The following is a 16356-nucleotide window of genomic DNA, read 5'->3' on the forward strand; positions in this document are numbered from 1 at the left end:
ATTGCTCTATTAAGAACTTAAAGTAATATACTGAATAGATAAGGTGAGAGTGGTCAACTTTGTCTTGTTCCTGACTCACTGAAATCACTTTGAGTTTATCTCCATGTAGTTTGATCTTGGCTTGCTGCATGTTGCTTTTATTATGTTTAGGTTGTATTCCTGATCTTTCCAAGACCTTTATCATGAACAGGTGTTGAAAAATGACAAAGGACTTTTTAGGATATAATGAGATGATCTTCTGAATGTATTCTTGCATTTGTGCCTACCTATCTCTTCCTTCAACTGTTTCAAGCAGTATCTTTGTTTGTTCCAAACCTTGCAGGTGGTATTTGTGTCTCAGGAATCCAATCTTGGATGGATAGTTGCAGCTGCTGTCTTTGTCACAGGAAGCCACTGAGTTCTTTGGGGATGGGTGGGTTTGAGGTCTGAATGGAACTTGTAGATTACAGGGTCCAATGGCAGGTGTTAGTGCAGCTTGCCTACATGAGGCTTTCCCACTGACTGTCTCGTGGTCCCGGGGCTTGGCCTTGGGGTCTAGGGCCTAAGGACTGGGCTATCCAGCCTTGGGGTTGCTCACTTACTTCTTGTCTGTTTTTTATGCTGTCACCTGAATAAAAAAAGAGACTATTGAGGTTGTGAGCAAAGGGTGGGTTTGGGGGCAAGGTGGGACTTGTGTATTACGGGATTCAATTCAGAGGTGCTGGAGAAATCTGCTTGCAGGATGAGATTGAATTCAGGGGTGATGGAGAAATCTGCTTGTAGGATGCTTGCCTGCTGGTAGGTGGGGGAGGATCCCGGGGCTTTGCCCTGAGTCCTGGGACCTAGAGTCTATTTGTTTTTATTTTATCATTTTTATTTCATTATTGACTTCAGATATCTATTTGATTCCAATGAGAAAGAAAAAGCTGTTATGGATCTGCGTGAGAGGGGAAATGGGGAATTGGGGGAGGAGAAACTGTAACCTGAATATATTGTATGAATTCTGTTTTCAACAAAAAGGAAAAGAAACTCACAAGAACTTAAGAAGAATCCACAAATTTGATGAAATTCATGTTTTTAAAAAAGTGCACTATTATTCAAACTCTGGCGGTAACTCATTTTGTGACAGCTAGGGCGGTGCAAAATGAAGGTCTTTTCTTCACTGATACCTATTTTGTCACTTGGAATATTTTAGAGTACTTTTCTTTGATTTGGTTTACATTAAGTGAGTCAGGATTAAGGTCTAAAGTGTGTTATATTGGTGAGTAATTGTGAGACACAGCCAACAAAGTATATCAAATGATATTTAGATTTATCTTACGAAGTAAACCATGAGCTGATAATTGAAGTTTATAGCGATCATACCTAAATATATAAAAATTTTGTACACCACAAAAGGCTCCTCTTAAACTTTCATATCAATATAGGATCTTACAAAACTTACTCATTGAGAACCAACTGTTTGTGTTTAAACATTTAGTAGTCATCAAAATGAAAATAATATACTACAAAATGTATATATTGACACTTAATATAAAATGATAGAGAATATAATGAAACTGTATTAAGAGATTAAAATATCTATTTTTATTTGCTTTACTTTTATCAAAAATTAAAAAATGTTTTCCATACACTGTTTTTATCTAATCATATTTATTTTCACCCCGTCAACTCCCGTATATTACTATCCATCCAAAAAGTCTTTTAACTTCACTAAACTAAAGATATTTGTATGCAGGCCTGAGGTCAATCCCTTGGTCACAAAAGGTAGCAAGAAGAAACCTACTCCCAAAAGTTGATCTCTGATCTCATATATTCTGTGACATTCATATTCCTGCTCACAAATAAACACACATTAATTGACGTGTTCAACACAAAACTTACACTGTATTAATTACAAAATTAGACACTCACCATTAATGCAGAAATGTTTAGTGTCTAAAATTATAAAAACATATGTTATGTTTTATATAGCACTTTCAAGTGTAGATTGGACAGTTGCATGGACTGAGGAGGTAATTTTATGTGGCATGATATTTATATATTTCAATATGACAAACGATTCTTGCAATCTAATAATAAATCCAAGCAAATTATTGTGAATTATCAGTATAGCATCATGATGAATACTGAAGTATTTTTTTAAAAACTTTGGTATTCTTCAGGAAACAACCTATACTTTTCTTCGTATTAGGCTTTCATTCAGTTTAATTTCAAAATAATGAACTATCTTACAATGTGCCCTATTTACTGTTTAAGTTTGAGTATTAATTTAAGTTCTAGATCTTAAAGGCAACAGATATACACATCATTAGGCTTTTCTATGGAGACATCTTTTCATTACCGTATCCATGTAATTGCCTCTTCTTTTTCTGTTTACATTGATGCTTGGATTTAATATTAGTTATATTCTCTTGGTTTTGTTTACTTTTCTCATCTGTCTATAAAAGTCTTTGAAATTTCTTCTGTAATACTGACTTGCTGGACATGAACTCTTTTCATATGTGTTCAATGTTGATGAGTTTTATTTCTTCTTAAGCTATGAAAGATAGCCTTGGTTGACACACTAATCTATGCTGCCAGTCCTTTTATTTTGATGATTGAAATATCATACTGAATTTTATAGATTTTGTTGATAAGTCTGTTACTTGTTTGTATTTATGTCTAACCTTCTTGCTTGTAGATATGGCTCAGTGCTCCTTTTCTATAGTTTTCCATATTAATTTCCCCTACACACTTCACATTTTAATATGAATAAGTTCTAACCTACCCTAATTTATCTATGTGGCATCTAAGGCATGCTAGTCCTTAGATATCAATTTCCTCCCCTATATTTGAGCCAGTCCTGGCATGATCTCAGAGGATATGCTTCATATATATTTAGCTTACATGATTTCCTTTGTACTCAGGATTCAATAGTGTCTTCTTTCCAAAAAATGGTGCTGCGTGTGTCTCGCATATTCTTTTACACTATTCTTTATTATAGCTCAAATATTCCATATGTCTTCCTATATTTAATTCCTGGTATTATGACTTCTTCTTCTAGTATACTATTCATGAAGCTTCAAATGAGAACTTTATCTGAATTGTTTAGCTTTTAATTTCTCAATTCTTTACTTATACTTTCTTGTCTTTTTATTTTTTACTAAATTAATTTTGCATATACTTCATTGTTTTCCTTTGTGTGTGTGAGGGTGTATGTGTGTGTGTCTGTGTTTGTGTGTTTCTTTATGGTAATTTAAATGCCATTTTAAAAATTATATTAAGAATTCTCAAAATCAATTATTTTAATTCCTTCATTGGGATTTCATCTACTTTCTATTGTACATGATGCAATAATTTTTGTTCCTGATGAATTTCCCACATGATACTCTGTGATTGTCAAGTCTACATGTCTCTTTACTTTTGCAACTTCAGTGTATCAGTACCCAGTGGATCAAGCCCTAATATTTGGTAAAGATATGTTCTTGAATATAAATGTGGGAACATTAACCTTCTAAACTTGATGACTCATAGTAATTTTTACATGATTGTCACAGTGTTTTAACAAAACGTTGAGATAAAGGCAAAATTTCTTGGCACCTATATTTATGCTTATTTTATGATTTTTGAGTGTCATGTTAATTGAGTTTTCAGAACCTCTTGTACTTATTACTTTAAGATCTGTCCATGCTCTCTCTTTTCTGACTCTCTGTTCAATCTCTTCCACCTGAGTGTTAGAACCTCTCTCTCTCTCTCTCTCTTCCATTTTTTTTCAAATTTTAAGGGTTCTATCTGTTTGAAAATTAATGATAGTGTTTGCTTAGGCTCTGGTAAGTCTTTTGTTGTTGTTTTTCTATTATTATTATTATTATTATTATTATTATTATTATTATTATTATTATTATTATTATTTGGTCTCAGACTCCACTTCCAAACAATGTCCATACTCTCACTGACCTGTGCTCTCCAAAAAATGGACTGGATTTTCTTTCCCACTACTCTACTTTCAAATGTTCCTTCATTGTTTGTTTTCCTTTTTTTAAGAAAAAATATATAGTTGTCTGTTGCTATTTGCTATTTAATGACATCCTACTATCAGCTACAGCCACTTACGTGGAAGAAAGCTTCCCTTTTTTCTCTGAGTAAATGTGAGCATTATCATCCTTCTTTCTTTATAGCTTCTTTAAAAATTTTGGCTTGTGTTATATGACTAGGAACAGATAAAATTGGAGATTGATTCACATTACTTTTAAGAACTGTGCAATCTTCTGTTCTTGGAGAAAGCTCTTTCATAAATCACTGAAAATGGGAATGCCTTTTCGAAGTGCACAATGAGGCTATTTAGTGGCTATTTTCTCTATCGTAGATTATTTCTGATGGAGGATGGTCATTGGTTAAATAAAAAGAAACTGCTTGGCCCTCATTGGTTAGAAGATAGGTGGGAGGAGTAAACAGAACAGAACTCTGGGAGGAAGAGGAAGTGAGCTCAGACTCCACAGCTCTCCTCTCAGGAGCAGACACCTCAGAGAGACGCCATGCTCCCAGCTCCCGGGTAGACATGATAGCTCTGCTCTCTGAAGCAGATGCAATGGAGCAAGCCGCCAGGTCAGACATGCTGAATCTTTCCCAGTAAGACCGGTGCTCACAGTTTATTAGAGATGGGTTGATTGGGATATCAGAATTAGCCAGTGAGGGCTAGAGCTAATGGGCCAAGCAGTGATTAAATGAATACAGTTTGTGTGTTGTTATTTCGGGCATAAGCTAGCCAGGCAGCCGGGGTGCTGGGGACACAGCCCCGCAGCTCGTATTACTACATATATCTACACAGATCTCTATGTTATAATCCACTACATTCCAAGCTACATAGTATAACTTGTTGCTTTGGGCAGAAAAAAACCATTATATCATGTTTCCTATTTTAGGTTACACTACAGAGTGCCTAAACAGAAATTAATGTATTTTATTTATATAAATATAGTCACATCTATAACTGTTATACCGAGACATTAAGAAGGTTGGAACAGAACATTCCTTTCATAAAACAAAAATAAAGACAATTAATTTTGGTAATATGTTAAAAATAAGTACCAAATTATGTTGTAAAATATAAATATTTCTTAAACTTGATGGTTAATTAGTCCATTCCTTGATCAAAACAAAACAAATCACAGACACATACTGAAATGCTTTCCACTTCACTCTCAAATCTAGTCTTGTAATTGAAATTTCTTCTAAAATGAACATCTCATATACCATAGCTCAGATGATGACATCTGGGGAGAAATACAAATTTCAGAAACTTAGATTCAGAGCTAACTTTAGCAGTAGAAGCTAAAGCAAGATTTTTTTAAAAAGACATGAAAATATAATTAACATTTGACTCAATTGCTTATAAGAGAACATAAATCAAGAAAACAATTTGTGCTGAAGATATAGTAAAGATTTATGCAAACTATAGCTGACATAGGAATGGAATTTTGTAGCACTAATTAACATTAGCATATGAAATACATTGAAGAATATATCAAATGTCAGTGAAGAAAGAACTTAATTCAAACCTTCGTTTTCTAGGTGTTTATCTTGAGTTTTAGTTGAAGTCAACACCCTACCATGTACTGTAGTTTCTTGGAAGTTTTAGATTTTATGATTTCTAGCCAAAATTATATTTAAAATCTCATTAAAACTCTATTTATTATATGATAAGATTTTTTTTCCTGGTGTGATACAGCACATATATCTACTCATTCCTGGTGGGGAGTATTCATAGCATCAAAGCACAACTTGAACCAAATGAATTTTGTCATATTTACTAACAGCAATATGGGAAATGGGTTTAATATAGAAACAGAAATTACTTGGAAAACTCCATCACCATAGCCCACTTCAGCAATGGTGACAGTTCATAAAAGTTCAGAACTGCGAACACACTGCACAGCCTGAGACAACTGAACAGACTTGAATGTATCCTTTCCAAATAATTCAGTTTGTCTAAATCTCTTCCAGGAAACTCTGTTAGTTTCTGCTTCTTCCAGTCATCTAGTCTGGTCTAAATGCCCTTTTTGCAGTTTGGCTTATTTTAAATTAAATCACAGCAGTCCTTATTGCATACTCTGAGTAAGAGTGAGCGAATTTGATCAGTTTCAGGAACTTCCTGAGTTATTCTGAATTGTTTACTTTCTGTCTTAAGGAGCTTCCCCCAGGAAATTGTATATTTCAATCCCACAGAATACTGATTCATAGTGCTACCTAACTCTGCAATTTCATTCAGACCTGAAAAAACATAAAATAAGCTAGAGTTTGTTTTCCTTCTGAAATTACATTAATTTTATCTAGGAAACATTTTTATTCTTTAGAATGTTAACTGTTAACATGCTTTTATTTCATAAAAGGTATAAAATAATTTCACAATATAACTCAAACATAACAATTAGAAGAGATATTTGTCTTTTGATATTTTTAGTAGTTCCTGTAAAACATAATCACTCCCTTCCTTTCTCAGAAATGTACGGTCAAAATGTTAAAGAAAAAAGCATACAGTGTAGTACCACTTAAGAATGGGTAGGGATTTGTTCAGGGCATGTATCATTAGGCAACTCTGTCATTCAGTGAATAGAATGAAGTTTACACTGAAACAAAGTCATATATGGTATCACACGGTCAGAATAGTAAAATCTTATAGGTGTATTCTTGCCAAGAGAGTGTACCATAGCCCAACCCTCAATATATGACATAGAACTGTACATTACTTTAAAGGAAAATATGGCAATTTGAAAAATGTTTCTAATATAACAGGCACTAGAATTGTGAAGAGATATTGGTAGCATAAGTAGGTCTAAACTAAGAATTCTTTCATTATTGAGACATCTAAAATACTAATATCCCATGTTCTCAGTTGAAGGAGTAAGAGTTTATGAATCTAATTATGGGAACAATTGGTCTTCTTCCTTTTTTAATCTTTCATAGCAAACTTTTTGTGGTACCACAGCAGTGATTTTGCTTTAAAATGATATTTTCAGAGACTTGAATATTCTGACAAATTTGCATCCTTTACAATGAGAATCCCTCTGTTTTATTGAAAAACACAAAGGGAAATCATGGGAAGCAAATGTAATTTTGGAACCATTTCATTAATGGAATTTTAATGACAATATTTGATGCATGCTTGAAGAGAGATAATCACCCTACACACTCAGCTTATGAGAGAGGAAAAGAGATAACATTGCAAAAGATATCCTTATGGCCAATGATCAAACTTTCACTTGAAAAGTGGATCCTCTGAAAAGGAATGAGTGACATTACAGAGCTAACATTGGGAAAATGGAAGGTAAAGCTTCCGTTTTGTCTACTGTCCTTGACTAACCAGATTAAATAAGAAGTGAATTATAAAATACATTTACTTCTGAGTTACCAAATTTCCTTCCTCGTATCTTCTTTATTATGAGAATGTTCAGAGTTAGTATAATGCAATTTTATAAACAACTATGTCTATGTGGTACCAATGGAAATGTACCCATTCCATACTTGCTTCTCTTAAGTGGAGTAATGAAGTATAACTGAATAAATCTAATGATCAGTATGAAAGCTTCTATAGAAAAATGAGGTTATTTTTTCTATTTGTATAAAGGAAACATTTAACATCAGAGAGATAATTAACATGATTATATTACTTCTTATAAATATTTTAAAACAATTGTAAAACAATAGTTCAGCTCACCTCTATCTTGCAGTCCTCAACATTCCCTGCAAATTATGGCTAAAATTTGAGGAGAGAAATGTGATTTTACACATGCATTTAGTTTAATTTTTAATTAAGGTCATCTCTTATAACACAACAACTGAACACATGAGCAAACGAATGTGAACAGAATATAGTTATTGTACTAACCTAAGCACGGGGCATCAAAGGAAGCGTGGATCATGAAGATGTAGAGAGGATATCACCTGAACTCTTTCTCTCATCACAACTCTGTGGTCCTCATGGGGGGATCCTATTTTATAGGGAAGGAAACATTGTGTAGCGAGGTGAAGGGAGTTATTTCTGGTCACAGAACTAGTGAGTGGCTGAGCACGCATTTTTGCCCAGACTCTAGGGTCCATCCTCCTCCTCAGACTCATCTACTACCTACTGAAACATGGATGGAAAAACTGTCGTAGTGACAGTTGGAATAATTTTATAGCCTTATCAAAGTCCAGAATGAGAAATGTATTGTAAAAACATAAAAAGGGTTTAAAAACCTGGCGTTTATTTTAAGGAATGCATAGCATCCTCCTCACTTGTTAATTACATTCACCAGTTGAGCTTAAATGCTTCTTCTAAGTCTCTAACGACATTTGTCTTTTTGTTGAACCTGATACCAAAATTATTTTAACCATTGGATAAAGTTTTACATACCTCAAGGGATCAAATACAGCACGTAAGTTTCAGGTGTCACCTTACTTGATAGTTGCAAGCAAATAGAATCTGAATAGCATTCTCGGTAGAGAACCTGTGATGGGATCAGTAGTTTGGTTATGTGGATAATCAGCAAAGGCAATTACATTAATTTGAAGATGGGAAGAAATGTCAATCTATCTTTATAATTGTGTCAGTCTTTAGACCAAAATGGTGCATACTGACTGAGAGTGAATGCTTCTTTCTCATCATATCTTCTTTTGCCCTGATCAAACTGATGCTGATCTTTTTACTTTTTAATTCAAGCCTAGGTATTCCTCTACCTACTGTCAAGAGATTTAGATAAAGTATCTGTTCTTTTTGACAAAATAAACTTGTAAGTGTATTTTCCTCAGTTTGCTGTGCAGCATTTAATAATTCACCCCTTGAATTTAGAGTTTCTTGAAATGGGCTGAAATCTAAAAATATTTCTGGCAGAAGCAGTTGTACCAGACATCTTAATTATTATGTTTCCAAGGAAATGACAGGCTGTGTAAGGGAATCTGACATGTCTCCCTGCAGCTATGTGCTTTTTATATTGGAACTTTAGGGTATTATAAATTACCTAGGCCCAAGACTGGCATAAGCACAACGCTTCTGATTCAGACCAGATGCCACACACTGAGACTGGAGGTTAACCCCTTCAAATTTCTTTTTTGCCTTGGGGTGCACTTCCCAAATATAACATTGCTAGGAGCACAGCAATTTCTGGATGGGCAGCAAAAATATCCATCTGTCTCACTCCCCTTGTTTTCTTGAAGCCTTGCTGTTTATTTGAACTATTAGAACCACACAAAAAGATCAAAGTAACCATTAAGGGTGCCACTGGAGGGGAAACGGTGGTCATAAGAGGAATGTAGGGGGGCTGGCGGGTTTTCTTTAGAGCTAATGCTTTTCACAGCTATTGTGTGATCAGAGTCCCTGCTTGCTCTCTCAAATGCCATGTTTCCACATCAAGAGAGGAACTTTTCTTTGCACCTGCTACCTCTCCCTTGGGCTGGGAGGAACTGAGTGATCTTTGAGTCAAGCAGCTGATATAACAGTGTTGCGCAGCCGATGGAACAGACTGACTTGTTAAAGTGTTTCCTGCCAGAAGCTTTGCTCTCAAAGTACTACAAACTCTTTCCGATGTTTCCTGAACCGAAGCTGCTGTCCTGAGAATTATTCCACTGCTAAAATCTACAGCCAAGCTTATTCCCACTGCTGATAAGGAAAAAGGCAATAATTAGAAAACCACGATTCTTTAAAATGCCAGGAAGTATTAAAGGGGGACTATTTAAATTCAACATCATTAAGCCTGTAGCATTATGTGACTGATGCATTTGATTTTCAAACTGAGAATAGTGTTGTATTATATAACCATATATTTGCAAAATGTACTGTTATCTGGTGAGCAGAAGCAATGCAATATTGAAGGAAAAGGGAATTTTAGACATCTCTAGAATGAGCTCAATTAAGGCTTTGTATAGAGTGTTTCTCTTCCATAGAACATTGGAAATGTCTGAATGCTTTCCAACAAGAGCATAAAACAAGACAAACAAAAAGAACCTCTCATGATGTCTCTTGCCCTAATTCACAGTGCAATTGTAAAACCAGATGAAATGGAAACCATAGCAGTGGTTAAGATACTGTACAGTGCCATGAAAAAAATATTTTAAGTGAGAATTTCTTTTACTAGAATATTTAGAAATTCTGAAAGCACAATTCACCAAATAGTGTAGGGAAGAATTACTGGCTGATGTAAATTTACTAATTTAAGAATGACCTTCCTTGCCAAAGGAGTGCCTTGTCAATCTCATTGCTGACAGCATCCTAGGAGATGCTCCACCACACTGACAGAGCCATTAGCAGGAATCCTACCTGGGACACCTCAGCCTTGTTGGTGACTTTATACAAGTATACTCTTTACAGATATGCTTGATTAGCTATTTCAGGAGATTTCCCAAAGAATTTGTCACTCCTCTTACCTATATGATATATTTCAGGCATAATATATATCCCCAAGCATAAGGAGTGAGGTTTTAAATAAGAGAATTAGCAAAAACCACCATAGATATGATATTATACTAAAATATAATCTCTTCTTTACTATTAAATGTTTTTTTTTAATTTTTGAGCAATATTTAATGTTGTTCCTAAAGATTTCAAGGGTTGATGTTCTCAACAATTTTGTGGCAAGCTATAATTAAACATTCTCATTGGCAACTATAGGACATGTAGGAAATGACCTTAGCTCACAAAATAACATACTATACAATACGATTGAAAACTTTCAGTTTTTGCTTTTGTTTATTGGAGACAGATTCTCTCTTTGATGCTTATGTTAGGGATTCATGTTCATGCTGTTTTAGGTAGTTAAATTTCTACATGACCATAGCACCCAAACCAGCTAAAGTTTTTTTTTTGTTGTTGTTGTATTCGTTCGTTTTGAAGTGAATCCAGAATATTTTTCTATTATTTTGATTATTTGATTTAGTTTGCTTTCTTTGTTCATTTCAGCATCTCATCCCACAGCCTTGGTTAGCCTAGATGTCACTATTTAACTCTGAAGAATGATGCATTTCTCCTGGTAGTGTACCTGCCTCAGCTTCCCAAATGCTAGGACTAGAGTAATGAGGAACAATTCCTGGTTTATCATATTTTGATATAATGAAATACCAATTAACAAATAAGCTGCATGCATAAAATTTCCATTTGAATTCTTGGGTCCTGCTTTTACAGTTATTCCTAAATTGTAAGCCTCCTTCCCTGGACCAGTTTATGCTCCTTCCTGGAGTTTTGTTTCCTGATTATGGCTCATATTCTCCTCTTTGGAAAATTACTCTTGGCAAAGGACACACTCACTCTCAAGAGAAATTCTGCATGCCTAGGGATAGCTGAAAAGTACCTAGTTATTTGTATTATGGATTTTCTGCATCTTGGCTTTAAATTGGGACCAACAAACATAGCTAATGCTCCAGTTAAGCCCAATAATTTCCTTTTATGTGTCCTGCGTTCCTTTTATTCTGTCTTGCTTTTTGTTTTCTGTAAACTAATTCATCTAACATTAGAACATTTAACATTATCTTCATATAAAGAGTACATTTTTCTAATGATGAAGATTTTAACCATTTCTTATCCCTAGATAATACACTTTTATATTAAGGAAATCTGCAAAATATTACAATACAAGGTTAGATTATATGCCAGATAATTTTTTCTACTTAGTCATATGCTACGAAAGCCAACCTAAGGTAATTGAGGTAAATAATGGCTCCAAGAAGTAGATTTAAAGGATAATTTCATTCCTTATTATTTTAAAGAAAATGACATTCCATCTCTATATAATGGGGCATTGGTGGATTTTGTACTGGAAAAAGCAATTACTACATTTATAACTGGTGACTAGGAGAATAGTAGTAGACTTAGCTTTTCCACAAAATTAGAGGGGTAAGGTCAAATCACTGCAAGGGATTGTAGTCAGGTGACTCTATCCCAGGAATAAAGAAACAAGGAGTTACAGTGGGAACTAAGAAACAAACTTTCCATACTGTTTTAGGTTTAGGCTACTCTTGCTGTAATAAAAAACATGACCAAAAGCAATTTGTGCAGGAAAGGGTTTATTTCACCTTACACATTTCTCTGGTCACACAATTTGTGGAGGAAAGGGTTTATTTCTTCTTACATATTTCTCTGGTCACACAATTTGTGCAGGAAAGGGTTTACTTCATCTTACACATTTCTCTGGTCACACAATTTGTGGAGGAATGGGTTTACTTCATCTTACACATTTCTCTGGTCACACAATTTGTGGAGGAATGGTTTACTTCATCTTACACATTTCTCTCCTCACACAATTTGTGGAGGAAAGGGTTTACTTCATCTTACACATTTCTCTGGTCACACTCTGTTCTGAGAAAATTCAAAACAGGAACTCAAGACAGAATCCTAGAAGGAAGATCTGAAGCAAAACTGTGGAGTAATGCTGCTTGTGCCTGCTCCATTATGTTCTGGTGGAAGCTTTATCCCAGCTCCTTGCATCAGTATACCCAAAGAGTCTAGGATGTTCAGGTAGAAGCTCCATCCAAGCCCCTGGCATCCATATACCCAAAGAGTCTGGGATATTCTGGTGGAAGCTCCACCCCAAGCTCTGCCCCATTTCTCTCCAAATCCTGCTGCATCTCAGAAAGCCTACCAGATGATAACCTCTTTCCAAGGGGTACTCAAGACCTCTCCCACAGGATAGTTAAAATGCCCTTCCCCCAGAAAACAGATATGTGATTTTCCAGTCTTCTTTTCTCATCTCCTCCCTGGTGGAAGGGCTGGAAAATCATCTGTCAGCATTTTTATCCATTAAACCTGACCTTTTTTTCTAATGAATCTTCATTTGGTTGTTTCATTGGCAAATAGGCTTATTGGGGACCAGAAACTTTCACATTATACTACCATAACCTCCTGCCTGGACTGAAGCCATGCACAGTGGGCAGGGAACTCTCACATTAATTATTAATCAAGAAAATGCTCATTAGACTCAGTTGCAGGTCAATCTAATAGAAGCATTTTCTCAAATAAGATTCCCTCTTCCCAGATATGTCTAAGTGTGTGTCAACTTGAAAAAATCAACCAGGACATAAGTGGTAGCATATATGTCCCTAAAATATAAAACAGACTCAAGATTCAACCCTAAGAACAGATTTTCAAAATTGCTGACATTGCAATTTTGGCAGGAGTTCAAATGAGAGCACTGAAACAAAAAGAAAGGAAAACTTGGATTGTAACAACTTATATTTTCTTAATGTTATCCTGAAGTTTCTGGGGAGGGTAAATGCTCAAGATAGTCATTACTAAAAGAGTGAACTCTTCTTATGAAAATAACATTAAATGTTCCAGTGAGGTCAATATTCCACTAGAATTTGCTATCACCTAGTTTCCCCTTCTGAGCAGAAAAGAGTTAGGTATAGTTTGAAGCAGGGAAATTTTTTATAACTTATGACAGCTTCTTGTATGCTTGGTTTCACATTCACCAGGAACAGGCACACAGGATGGAAGAAATCTTGAGGTTTCTGGAGGGATAATGTCATGATAGACAATTAAATATGTTGTTAAATAGGAGGGCCACTTGCTGGTTCCTAGCTGCTTGGCAGCTCAAACCCAAAATAATCACACATAAATTACTTAAATCACTGTTTGGTCCATTGGCTCTAGCTTCTTATTGGCTAACTCTTACACATTAATTTGACCCATTTATATTAATCTGTGTATCACCACACGGCTGTGGCTTACCAGCTAAAGTTCTGGTGTCTGTCTCTGGCATGAGATGTATGGCTTCTCCCTGACTCATCCTCTTTTCTCCCAGAATTTAATTTAGTTTTCTCTACCCATCTAAGTTCTGCTCTATCAACAGGCCAAGGTAGTTTCTTTAATAACTGATTGTATTCACAGCAAACATAGAGGAATCCCACAACATCTCCCCATTTCTCTTTAAATAAAAAAGAAGGTTTTAACTTTAACATAGCAAAATTACATATAACAAAACAGATATCAAGCAAGAATTACAGTTACAATGTTTATATATACTTTATCTTTTATCATAAATAAGGAAAACTATAATTTCTTCAACTCCATCAAATACTCCAGAAGGATATGATAATACCTAAGTAAACAGGAAATGCATTGTAAACAACTTCCAAAACTCTAGAATTGACAGAGCCATCTTGCTGCCTGAACAGTCACCCAAAGTTTTTTCTGGACCATTGTGGCATCCATCTTTAGCCTACAGGCCCATAGTATCCAGCAGACTTTTCCATGAAGCAGGCAATTTCAAAGAAAATTAATTCTGCCTATACTGGCAGTTTGTCAGTCACTTTCTTCTGTGACCCGCAGAATGTCTACAAGACTCTTTCTTGTAACAGGAACCACAAAGGACCGCATCAGCTTTAGGCAAGTTCAGCAGTCATTTCTCGGTGGATCCTGCAACATCCAGTTCATGCAACATACCATCAAGCAGTCAAAGCAACAGCAATTTCTTACCCAAATGTCTAACCAACTCCATAAGGAGCCTCTTCAATGCCCATCTTCCTCTTGCAGTAATTGATGCTGCCAGAAGCAGATATGTCTCATTGTCAGGAAAAAGTCCTGCGTTCTTATAACATGTTGAATGCCATATTCTGTAGTCTTTGAATGGTTTGATGATTAACTATTAGCCTATATTGACAGAGGTTTCTGTTGACAGAGATTTCCGACCCACACATTCCTGCAGTCATTCAGTCCTAAAGAAATACACAGAGGCCTATATTAATTATAAAATGATTTGTCTAGTATCTCAGGTTTCTTACAACTTATATTAGCCCATAATTCTTATCTGTGTTAGCCATACAGTGCCTTTTTTGGTGAGGAAGTCACATATTGCTTGCTCTTTGTCTAGCTTCTTCTGTGGCTGGTAAGACTTCAGACTGACTCTTTCAACTTCCCCAAATTCTCATTGCCCTGCCTCTACTTCCTGCTTGGTCACCCCGCCTATACTTCCTGCATGGCTACTGGCCAATCAGTGTTTATTTAAAATACAAGTGACAGGGTACAGATTATTGTCCCACAGAGAACCTATATTTCTCAATTATGCATTACATTTTTACATGAGCTTCACAAACACAACACCTTAATCAAGATCAGAAATACATACACACTATTGCTTCTTTGAGAAAACATATATGATTTTTAATCCCTGTTGATATTTTCACACCTACATGGTAAGATTATTACCTTTCATAAACCATAGGTTTTCACATTTATTCTGTGTTTGAATTTCCCTTGAAGCAGTTGATGTCTCTGGATATTAATTATGACCAGTACTTTTAAGATATTGTTAGTTTTTATAATATTAATAACACCTAATAAATGACTCAGCTAAGGTTGCTTAAATATTTTTTCATAAATCTATAACATACTAATATTCAGTTTTACCTCTCTGGATGTGATATCTAGATTGAGGTATCTAGAAGAGAGTACTTGTCAAAGAGTTGAAGGTTGTGATATAAAAACCTGTAGTCAAGTGTTGTGAGCAGAAAAATCATTACATTTACGTTGAAATGGGCCTCTTTGCTTACTTTCACAGCTATTAAAATGTATGTAATATTATAACATATTACAAACCAAAGCAGGTAATAACTCAACCATTCATTAAGAAGCAGAGGTCTCTTTCCTACTTCCTCAAACTAATCATTCTCTGAGTTTTACTGTAATTCTCTTCTGTGATTTTGAATTTCATATAACTAAATTTACAAAACAAAATCATTCTTGTCTACATTAATTCATCTAATGTCTTCCATGCCCTTCTTCTTCATCATTTTGTGGTAATAAGAGATATTCTAATTTCTTTTTGTATAACCTAGTCCATTCTAAAATAATTTCTGTAAGGATTCTTGTTATAATCTACTGGCTTAATGATCTTAGAAGTAAGAAATTCTGTGATATCTGCTCCTATAGCTAAAAGGATTCTATTTTCTATAGGTTATTCAGTTAACAGAACAAAGAACTACAAATGTATAATTAGATATATATCTAATCAGATATATATTTATTGTACATCAGTTTAAATATATATTCAAGGTAGTAAGTAATATATACATTTATACTGAATATATTTGTGTGTGCGTGTGTGTGTGTGTGTGTGTATACTAGATCCAAAGGGAAGTCATACTGAGGTCTATCAATATTAGTCTTTATTGTTTGGATTAATAGTTATATACTTGATTGTGTCTTCTTGATTGAATTTACATATATAAGAAACTGCCCACATGAGTAGGAGGAGCTTTAATCTAAATTCTTATGAATCTGATATGATTAGATCTTTGTGGATTTGAGGCCAGAGTGGTCTACAAGGGAAGTACATGCCAATAAGTTTTAGAGAGTATCAATCCATTCCAATAATACAAATAATAGTAAAATTAGACAGAACTTGCACACACATTAAGCATTCCATAGCCCCC

Source organism: Microtus oregoni, unplaced genomic scaffold (genome assembly GCF_018167655.1).
Source record: "Microtus oregoni isolate MIOR12 unplaced genomic scaffold, Mior012 000030F_ref0000283, whole genome shotgun sequence".
NCBI lineage: Eukaryota > Metazoa > Chordata > Mammalia > Rodentia > Cricetidae > Microtus > Microtus oregoni.